Source organism: Pezoporus flaviventris, unplaced genomic scaffold, assembly GCF_033815535.1.
Source record: "Pezoporus flaviventris isolate CSIRO_AGI_PZ_B2104156 unplaced genomic scaffold, CSIRO_AGI_Pfla_v1 ptg000029l, whole genome shotgun sequence".
In the NCBI taxonomy this organism is placed as follows: domain Eukaryota; kingdom Metazoa; phylum Chordata; class Aves; order Psittaciformes; family Psittacidae; genus Pezoporus; species Pezoporus flaviventris.
The window spans coordinates 15,747,501-15,758,791 of NW_026892577.1; the positions used below are offsets into that span (position 1 = coordinate 15,747,501).

General features: G+C 42.7%; 1 protein-coding gene and 1 long non-coding RNA gene across 4 annotated transcripts in view; both read left to right on the forward strand.

The window, feature by feature from the left end:
- VSTM4 (V-set and transmembrane domain containing 4) overlaps positions 1-11,291 on the forward strand; it is a 454,962-nt gene that overhangs the window by 317,308 nt on the left and 126,363 nt on the right. The window lies entirely within an intron of this gene.
- Positions 1-11,291, forward strand: part of LOC133272265 (uncharacterized) — a 93,768-nt gene that overhangs the window by 25,764 nt on the left and 56,713 nt on the right. The gene's annotated exons all lie outside the window — the stretch shown is intronic.

Below are 11,291 nucleotides of genomic sequence, written 5' to 3' on the forward strand. Positions count from 1 at the left end.
TGCCCCAGCCCCTCTGGCCCTGGGCACATCCCTGTGCCAGTGCTGAGCCCAGCACCAGGCAGAGACAACTGGGAGCTGGTGCTCAAGGTGTATGCGTGGGGTTATTGCAGCACATTAGTCTGGGTTTCGTTAACGAGGGTTAATGCAAAGCACCGGGCCATGGCACCTTCTTTATAAGGTCGCATGCCATTCTCTCAGCTCTCCATGCTTTTTATCTAGTGCACATCTATTTAGGCCTCCTTATGCCTACATCATTATAGCAGGAAACGCGGAGCAGAGGATGCTCCTTTGCTCAGTTATGCCGTAGGCTAGTCCTTTCTGCACTGCATGCTGGATATAATGAGATTGTTAGGCTAATTGGCTCTTTATTAAGAGTATTATTTACAGTGATGCTGAAGGCCATGTGCATGCAGGAAAAGATCTTGGTATACCATTAAACTCTTCCCTTCTGCAGTTGGTGCCCTCCCCTCAGTGTTCCCCACAGGTTGCTCCCCTTAGTGACCTTCTCTGCTCCTCTGAGAGGTCTCCCCCATCCCATGTCAATGCCAGGGCGAAGAGCCTGCCCAGTAGGGCTGTGTCTCTGGGAAGTTCACTTCTGCTGCATGCCTAAGCTTTCTGCTTCCCTGCAGCAGAAAGAAGCCATATGTGGGAGGAAGTCGTTTGCTGCTGGTGGACCACGAGGGAGCAGGGGATGGAGATGAAATGCTTGTGGTGTGCTGCCGTGTCAGAGTCTCCCTCTAAAAGAGCTGTTATTCGATAAAGATCCTGTTATGCTTATCTGTCTGTGTGGTGGAAGCAGTGTTTGAAGCAGGAAGTGAGAAGCCCTGAATAGATACCCAAGCTCTGAGTACATAATTCAGACCTCGCCGCTGAAGAGTTTGACACCCCTGCCATAAATAAAAGAGCAGTAGAGTACAATAAACACTGCTTTATTCTTTCCAGTTAAAAACTTCCTTTGCACTGTAGTAAAATATTGACTTCAGGTGACCATATTACCACAAAATATGATCTTTTACTGATCAAAACCAAAGAAGCCATTACATAGATCTTGCCCCTGAGAGTAAAAGTTTCATTGGCATATAGCAAATCCAGCCTTATCTGGGAGTGATGTGTCAACAATATTTTAATAATACAACCACAACGTCCTTGTGGCCTGCCCTAAGCTCTCTGACACAAGGTGAGTATGTGCTGGTCTGCTGTCTCGGAATTTTGAGCATCATTTTTTTGGGGTTGTGAAAAGTCTTCTGTGGTAAACTCATCTTAGTTAAAACTGACCAGGATTTAAAGAATTGTCCTGCATAACTTTTCCAGCATTTAACTTCGATGGCTTCTTCTGCAGTCAGTGCTTTTGCAGTACTGCTGTAAATATTCATAACATGAAGCAGAGAAGGATAAAACCCACCACCATCTGTGTTGTTTTAGCCAAGAAGAGTTCTCACATGCAGAACAACAAAAGTCGGCTCTTTATGCAGTCTGAATCACTTTCATATCTAATGCCCCCCCTCAGTTCTGTGTTGATGGGCGCGGAAGGTGCCTTACAGCATTGGAGCTGTTTCTGGTCTCAGACAATTAACAGTTTACCTAAGTTACCTTACAGTCCGCTGGAGTACCTGAGACTGTGACCGCTCCATACAGAAGAAATGCCTGGGCTGGTCTAACAGCAGGGTGACTGTTACTGCCCCGTTTTCTAAGCCCCAGCACAAGAAAGAGTAATGCTGTATACTGGTGGACATTTGTAACTATGTCATCCTTCACAATCTACCCATCTTCCGCCCCATGGATGGCCTGGACTTCTATGGCTTTTTAGCTGCCTAGGTCTATTCTGGTGCTCCTGTGTATTCTGAGCAGTGCCCTTCAGCCCTGGCTGGGAGACCTTGGACAGTATAGTCAGAAAATGCACCTCGAGGGCAGCTACTAGAAGGCAACCCAGACACAATCAGTCTAAGATGCTGGTCCTTGGGACTGGTCAAGGCCAGGAGAAAACTTAATTTCTAATTAAATTGCGTGTGCTTTGTCAGCTGAACTGGTTTACCTTTCAGTTCTCCCGCTTCAGAAATTTTGTTTATTAAACTCCAGCGTTCAGTATCGGCCCTTGAGACTAAGACTTGCTATAGTGGCAAATTTATTATGACTCCCCTAGGTATTGAATGGGCTGAGGTTTTTTATTATATGCACACAGCTTCTTTTCGCCCACACTGTACATGAGACAATGTGTTAAATAAGATCCAAAGCCCATTAAATGAAGAAGCCCATCTCTGCAAAGAAGACTCCCTAGGAACCTAAACTCTGCCTGTTATATCACAGCTGGTTCACCCTTGCTCTGTTGTGCTGGCTGAAGCCATCAGGTTTTGGCAGATGCTTGAGAACCAAGATGCTGATGTGATCACCAGTCCTTGGCACAGCAAGGGAGAGGAGCATCCCTGGGAGTTGTTAGTTTTTATTTGAAATATTTCTGTAGCAGTGCGCAAGAAATTGGCTGCTGGCAGGGAGGAAAGATGTACAGCAGAAAAGAGCTGATCCTATTTCTCCTCTGAACCATTACTTGTGTTTAGAGCTAAACCTAGCTGGACTGAGCCAGAGGTTCTCCAGGGAGGATTTCAATCACCATCCAAAAGGGTCAGAAAGGAAAGTGTCAAAATCCCACTCAGAAAGCCAAATACCTGAATACTTCTCCTGTGGGGCTGAACCTGGGATTAGTCCAGATTGATGATACAGCTAGCTGTTCAGACAAATAGCACAGACAACTAGCAGCCAGGCATTTGTGTGTGTGTCAGGGCATGCGCACAAGCCACATTGTGCACAACCCCTCTTTTTGGTGGGGTTTCCCTCCTTAGGGCTCAGAACCTGCATGAGGTGAGTCAGTTTCATGCACCTCATAGAGCCATTCCTCTGTCAGCGAAGCCCAGGACACACTGTACAATATTTTATCTCTACCTCCACTATGAGGCTGTGGGATGCAGCTCACAACCTGGGCCCAAGCTGGAAGGAAAGGAAGGAGGAGGTTTTCTTACTAGCAATTCCTTTGCGTTGCATGCCCAACTGTCCTGAGCCCTACTTAACTCTGGTTTTTAAAGTGCAGACATATCAACGGGAGGTATTTCTTGTGAAAGTATCCCCTTTTTTAGTAACTGAACCACTCTCCATAGCTTTGTCTGTCCCCTCAGTGCACGGTCACGAGCCATCCTGAACCCATCTGTGTCACCCTGTTGCTCAATGCCACATTGCTTTGGATGCATCACGTTGTCACCAGAGATAAGGAGCAGTACAGGTGAAAATACAAGTGACATTCTTTGCTGAACACAGAGGCATCACTAGATCTGGGCTGAAATTTTCCTTTGATGTAGTGTTGGTTGGAGTCAATTTGTTTTGTTAAAATGCCGTAGGCCTGCTGCTCTGTACAAATGTCAAGTTTCTAGAGAGCTGCTGAGGCTAGGAACCCTCTTCTTTAAGGGAGACTCTGGAAATCTTCCAATTTCTACTCAGTTCAGATCAAATCAAACTTTTAAAACAATAATCCAGTGAGCTGAGAGCTATGCCTTTTCACCAGCTCCATGAATCAGGTACATATTAAAATTACTTAAGTGACATTGCTGCTCCTCTGTTCTGCAATTTACCATTTACCAGACACTGCGAAAAGAGGAAAGTAGTGAATAAATGGGAGTCATTGTTATTAATTAGATTTTATAATTACATTAATAAGAGAGGAAAAGAGGAACCAAAATCCCTTGTTCCTGCTGCCACAGTATGGGCAGGTGTTTTAGCCTTGATTTCATTGTCTCTGGGACTTAAATGTGCCCAACTGAAATAGTTCCTGCGTGTCGGAGTGGATATATCTGGGCTACAGTTTAACAAGGCCCACAGGAAAGCAACCCTTAGTACCTCCCACAAAGGGGGCTTGCATTGGCTAATGTTACTTTTGCAAATCATGACACCTTTTAAGCACATCTCTCTTCCTTCAGCCTCTACTCCTGCCCTCTGCTAGGACCCTTCTCTTCCTGAGCTCAGGTTCTCACCTGCCTATCAGCAGGAGGGAGCATTTTGGGGTTGCTATAGGCAGACTTTAGGAAGCCTTTGTGAAGTGCTTCTGTTGTCAGACAGAGCAATAAGCAGTTAGGGGCAGAGAGTCTTCAAACAGCTGAGCATGGTATGGAAGATGACGTCTGCTGTGTGCTGCGTTAGTTAGTGGCATATCCACAGCAATGTGAGCATTAATTTGGGGGAAATAGGAATGAACAAGAGTTTAGTTTGATTAGGTGGATTTAGGATTAGCTGGAATAAAAAGAACACACTGGGATCTGTGTGGTTTTATCTATGGCCTCTTAGCATAACAGGCTTCCTCCTACCCAGATCTACCAGCTGTATGTGACCTTGGCTGGCAATACTTTTCTGGGAAAAGCCCATAGTACAGATGCAGTCACATGTATAAAAACTTTGTTTTACCATTTGGGTAGGATTTATTTACAAGGTGGTCTTACTGCCATGGTACAAAGCTCAATTTTACTGACAAAGCTGTGCCTGCTGAAGAAGTGCTTCAAGCACAGTCTGAGTATACCACTGCTCTTACATTAGTGCCACTCTCACAGCATGAATGTAGCTGGAAGCTTTTCGAGGACCAGGCTGTTGTTTGGGTTTTTCAGATGAGAAGCATAAAAAGTGACAAGTGTAAGCCACATGGTTAGTGTCCTGCTGAGCAGGATCAGATAACCTCTCTTAGTATACTCCAGGGATGCAAATATTGCACATCATTAAACATGTCTTGCATGCCCAGAGGGATGTAAAACTACAACCAGGTTCCTCTACCATTTGAAAACACTGTTATTAGCATAAATAGCCTCCCCCTTTCCAGTGTTAATAACAAGACTGTCAGCGCGGAGCTGGTCGCATGGCAGCTGTATCTAGAGCCGTGGATAGACCAGCACAAGAGGGAGCTCCACAGCGGCTCATCAGTGTTAGCCGGCGCTGGGAGCGCCAGTCTGTGAGTGGACCAGAAACTTTTTTTTCTCACAGAGCCATTCTGGTGATGGTGACACCTTTTCCTCATTCCGAAAAGCACAAAATAACCCCAAACCAACCCCCAAAACCCCCAAAATACCAAAGGCTCAAACACTGAAAAAAAAAAGAAAAAAAGCCAAAATAACATTCAGCCCAACAAACCAACTTGGACTATTAGAAACATTTTGAGGTACTTGAAAACTTCTGCTTTAGCTTCAACTTTTTAATACATGTTTTGCAATAAATGATTTCTTTGAAAAGCTGTTTCAACCCAAAAGAACAGTTCTAGGACTGTATTCTCATGCATACATGTAAGCATGTAAGAACTTCTCAATAATTTGTCAGCAATTTCCCAGCTCAGAAGACAGCTGTTGAAAAAAAACCTCAAACAACCCAAATGTGCTTTTTAATTTTTTTTTTTATTTTTTCCCCCAGTGTTGTCAAGGCAGCCTTTTTTTATTACTTTTTATTTTTTTATTTTCTTTATTTATTTCAGTATAGAAGCTGTTTTGGAAAATTCCTGCTAAGGTGCAGTTGGTGACTTGGCTGTGTCAGTAGGTTTATGGGCCAGTACTCCAGCTCTCCAGCTGGTATTTGATCCTGCTTGGTTTATGTTAGGGCTCATATGATTGCTAAGCTAGGATGTTTACTGTCAGTAGGATCAGTGCTAGGGCTGGCTGTGCTTCTGTGTTGGACTGTTGGGGCTGATCCTGTTGCCAGGAGAAGTGTTTGTTGTCTCAGTTGATAACGCAGTAGTTTCATGAAGCATAGGGGAGTATTAAGCCAAAGGACTTCTCCATCTCCCTTTACAGTCCCACCTGGCCCAGTCTAGGGGACTGCTCAGGACTCGGCAATCACACCACTTTTAGCAAGAAGACTCTGTATGAAGGTGACCACCTGCTCCTCCAGCAGGAGAGATGGAAATATGGGGGCATCCCAGGTACACCCCCTAGTCCTGGCAAGAGTATGGTCATTCTCCTCCCCAGTGAAACACGGGAAGCCCAGGGGAAAATGGAATTCCCTTGAGGGAGACCCTGAAAGTAACAAGACGCATGGACTGACAGGTAGGAGGTGCAAAGGCCAGTTCAAGGGCACTCTTTAGATCATGTCCAGACACTTCAGTAAATATGAAGACTACATCTGTAATTACATATAGACATGTAGACATACCTAGATACATCTTTCCATAGACATACATCCATGGATGGAGGTATTACCAACAATAATACTGTTTTCAATTATAATGCAGTATGATGTTTTCCTTTAATTTCTTTCTGACTTCTCTTTTTGGAAAGTTCATGAAGCCACAGCCAGTTTTGGCATGGAATAATTCTGAAATATTTTCATCCACGTTCCTTGGGAAGGGACACAGCATCAGGAGACCTGATCCAGGCAGGCAGCACTTGCCAGCAGAAGCCAATTCTGCCAACAGTCTTTCAGCAATCTCAGTGCAATCAAAGAAAGGGTCTCTCTTGGGCCACATCCAGTTTGCATCCTTTGCAGTTTATAAGTGCTGGGAATAGAAAGAAGGGCCTCTGTTTATCTCAGAACCTGTCTGCTACCTGTGGCCTGTCAGTGTAAGGAAGATCCTGAATAAGGCCGCCTTAGCTCACCTGAAATGCCTCATGATGTTGATGATAATACTTGCACTCTTGCCATAAAAAGCAGGGGGCCATTTTTGTGTGCTCTGAATACTTCCATTCCCTATGCCAGTTTTAAGCAGCTGGAGAGGCAGCTGTTAGAAATGAGGTTTTGACACTGAATGACAGTGGGCAGGAGGGAGATCCAGGGAGATCCAGGGAGATCCAGGACAAGGGAGTTCAACCCAGTGTAGGGAAGAGCCTGTCACGTAGCTTGGCTTTGATGAGTCCTGGCTTATCAAAGCCTATCTCCAGCTACAAATGCATTTTATTTTTTGCTGGAGTTCAACTTCTTCCCATTACTAGCAGAACTTCAAAGGTTGTCCCTAGTTCTCACAAAGTTTTCCTTTTTCTGTCTTTCGAAGTACCCTAGGTCTCAATTTATTCCATATGGACTTTGACATGAGAAAATACTTATCTTTTAGCACTGCAAGCTGCTTCCCCAAAGCCTTGAGTTAAATCTGCCTTAATGAAAACACAGAGCTTTAGGCAACTGGGACATAAATGATTTCTCTTCTGCACTATTGAAATGTTGCTTTCTAAGTATGTTCAATAGTGCATTAGAAACAAGTCTCTAATTAGCCATAGAGTACCGAAGACCTGACTATCTAATGTGAAAAATCAACATCATGAAAACTTTGAGAATATCAAAAAGAAACAAGGGAAGACCACAGGTCATTTTCAGCCATTCCCTACCCACTTAAACCCCATAATTGCAATATTATCTTTAACATCAGGGGACAGTGGTGAATGTAAAATCATTGTAAGACCAGAATAATCATCCTAAAGAAAAATAAATTAATCATTGACCTCTGTTGTTATAATGATCATTTCACAAAAAAACCCCACACTTAAGTTCAATTTACTCAAATGTTCCATGTTCTTTCTATCTCCTATAAGGCTCTGAAGCAGAGTTTCTTTAATAAAAATGACTGATGTACACCAGTTGCTCCAAATTACACATTCACATGTATTCACTAGAGCCCATGTAACCCGTCATGTACAATATCAACAGCTTCTGATACTGCTTTTCAGTGAGACAGAGGTTCAAAAAGAGTATATAATTATAGTGCAACAGACAATAAGAGAAACTGAGGAGAAATGTAAAACCATCACTGATAAGACTTTGGAGAGTACATAGAGTTTGCAGGGCTAGTTACTAATGAAAAAGTCAAGTTACATCAAGTTACACACTGGTAACATCCCCCAGGTGGAATGGGCACATGGAATGAAAAAGCCCTGATGTTTTCTGGATGGTGACAAGCAGATGATCTTCCAGTGCTGCTGGACTGGGTGCTGGCACTGCATTCCCAGGGTCCTCCAGTCAGACTGCTGCCCTTGCACAGTGAGGAGGGGTGGGAATGATCACAGGAGTGATCACAAAGGTGTTTCTGTCCAGCTTCCTACTCCCTTTCATTAGGAGGGGAAGGAATTGGCATGAAGCCCTGCATCCAGTCATCCCTCAGATTTTTTAAACTATGTACCACACACATGCACACACAAACATACACTTCCACATTGTCAACTTTTTCTGCTGTTATAACTGTAGAAAAGTTACAATGAGACATAACTGCAATGAAAAAGCTGGCTAGAAGTCATTCCAGTACTGTAAACCAAGTCTCATTTATTTTGTTTGTTAATTAATAAATAATTACTTATTCCCAAATACAGTTGCATTGGTGGAACATATTGATGACAAACATTTTCTTTACAGATGACTTCGGAAGGCACCGAACACCCAATGAGGAACTGACAAAAATCCACCCATATCACACGTTTCAATTAAACTGCACTCTCTAAAACATTTTGTATGAGGAAATCTGTGCTCTTGGGAAAGAGCCATGGCTGCAGGGTGGCAGTCCAAGTCTGTTGTGTGACAACTGGACTGGAAGGTGTTGCAGTTGCCCCAGAAGGAGAAGGAGATTCACAGGGAGGTGGTTCTGGCCCTAGAGCCAAAGAGTAGGTAAGCCAGGTTTGGTCTTAGTCACACCTTCCAAGCAAGAACCACCACTGTAAACGAGCCTCAGGGCACCAAGAAATGCAACATCTGAAAAAGGCCACATGCAGGAAAAGGGAACTATGAAACCAACGGCCTTCTGTTCCCTTCAGCCTGCTGTGCTTCTGTGCATGCAAAGAGCCTGCTGTATTCTTTAGTCCTAAGCACCGTCTGCTGGCAAGGCAGAATTCAGCTTAGTTTGCCTCAGCACCTCTTTAACATATGATTTAATGTCACTGTTGTTTGCATCATGAAATAGGGCTTTCCTACAACTGATTTCATGACTATTGCACATTTCCCATAGTCCCCACCCAAAGAAAGAACTCAGTTCACAGCTATCCTTTTGCCTAGTACTGACTTCTTCCATCATGGTTTCCCACAGCAGCAATGGAAAAAAAAAAACAAACCAACAAATACAAAAGAAAAGGGCATGAAAGAAAAATATTTGTGATTTGAAAAGTTGTCATTTGGCTTTCTTTTAATGCACAAACTTTTTGTGCTCATCATCACAGGCATTACTGCTGTGTTATACTGATATGCAAATTGCAATTTTATAGGCATATTTTATATATATAATATTTATATGTCTATATAGAGTTGTTTATGGGTGTGCATGTGTGTGTTTGTGGACACACATACTCACGTGGCCTAGCAACAAGTTGGGCATCAGTATGGTCTAGGCCAGAGACAGGTTTGCTGAGGGGTTCATGCTCAAACAGATTCAGTACCAGGCTGGAACCTGGAGCAGCACTTATTCATTCCCTGTGGCAAAGTGCTCTAGAGAAAGCTTGGGGTACATAATGAGAACCACTTTTGTTATTTGTTTTCAGAATTTCCCAGTTCCATTTGTTTCATTTAGCTACAAATTCTCCAGGTCAAAACTCCCTCTGGGACATGTACATGTCTAGATGAATGCGCATGTGAATGTGAATGCAGCTCTCTTAAACTAGCAGAAAAATTAGCCAAAATAACAAAGTCCTACTTGAAATGTATTTGGTGTTCAAGTTAGGATTGGCTCCTTTTCAGATTCCCACAGTTTACCTTCATAGTAGAGTAAAAAATATATTCTGCTTTCCTTGCATGCCTAGAATTAGTATATTGGAGGATCCTGTTCTCCACAGTAAGAATTTAAGAAGACCCTCAAAAAAGGGTGCAGAAGTGTGTACATTTAGAAAACAAACATGGGTTAACCAAGCAAAAGGGATTTTGTTTGTCAAAATAAAATTGATTTTGTATCTGTGCACTGATCCTTTGTATCCACAGTCTCCCCTTGGAAAGCAAGCTTTTATCCTGTCCTCTGAGATCCTGCCTGCTTCTTGACTTGTGGCTCTTAAAGGCATTTAAATTTGTAATTCAGTTTTGATTGCCTACCAAACAAAGAAACAAAAGGCTTTTCCACTCAGCCAGGCTTTCAGATGACATAGATTCTGTCCAAATATACCATGGAATACCTTAATAGATGTATTTATCTATGTTTTAACATAGAGATGGCATTCTGCTCAGAACTGGAAAAGACATTATGCTTTATACACTGACAGCAACAGATATGTGCAACATGAATGGTGCCAAGTCAGTTTAGCAAAGTATTTGTGACCAAAATAAAAGGCAAAATATTCTTAATTTCCCTTAATTTAACAACTTGAAAATTATTTCTTGTTCCTAAAGCACTCTTGATTTTAAAATTATTTTTTAATTCTTTCAAAATGAGCTCTTTCCCAGGAGAGACTGCATTTTTTGAGTTCCAAGTCAAATTTGTTTTAAAATTTTGATGTTTGCAGAATAGGAGCACAGGATAATTCAGGCTACAGGAGACCTCTAAGATGTCTCTGAATGAACCTCCTGACCAAGGAGTCAGTTCTGAGGCCAGGCCAGGTTGTTCATGGCTTTATCCAGTCAGATGTTCAAAATTTTAAAGGGTGAAGACTGAACAATGAATGCTTATTCAAATATGGGCATTTAGCTGAATATGCTCAAACCCCAAACCAAACTAGTATTAACTTCTCTACTTCCACCCCACATCTTTGCTGCAACCCTCCCTGATGAATCACAAAATGGCAAATCTGGCACAACTCTGCATAAAAGGTGAAATGAACCTTAGAAAACCATTAAAGGCCAAATCAAATCCCAACTGAAACCAGTGAAGAGATGCCCTTTGTGTTTGACTAGCTGCTTTAACGGAAATGTTTTAGCAAATAGCACTGACAAAAGGAAATGTCAGATGGGATCAGGACAGGTTCTGAGCACATGGCTGTAGTCAGAGATAGAGGAAGGCTGGGAGCTGAGTTCAGGTTTGGGAAGGAGTCAAACCACCAAGTGTTGGCCTGTGTCCTTGAGAGCAGCCTCGATCCTGGGAAATTAAGGATTTACTGAAGAAAACCTCTATCATAAATATTAAAACTGGAAGAGCAGAGCAGTGCCTGTGTCCTGTCTTCACGCTGGATTTATTAACAAAAGCCCTGATTCTTCCCTTTCTTTTCAAGAAGTCAAGAATTGCTTCACTGAAAAGAGTCTTTTGAAAATAGCCTCAGATGTGAATCAGGCTGAAAGTCACTGGTATAATTCATTAAAGCTCCTGCACTTCAGTTTTAATTGGGGGAAAACAATACGAAAATGAGACAGAAAAAATAAATCAGTACTCCAAATATGGACATTTTTAAGCAGGC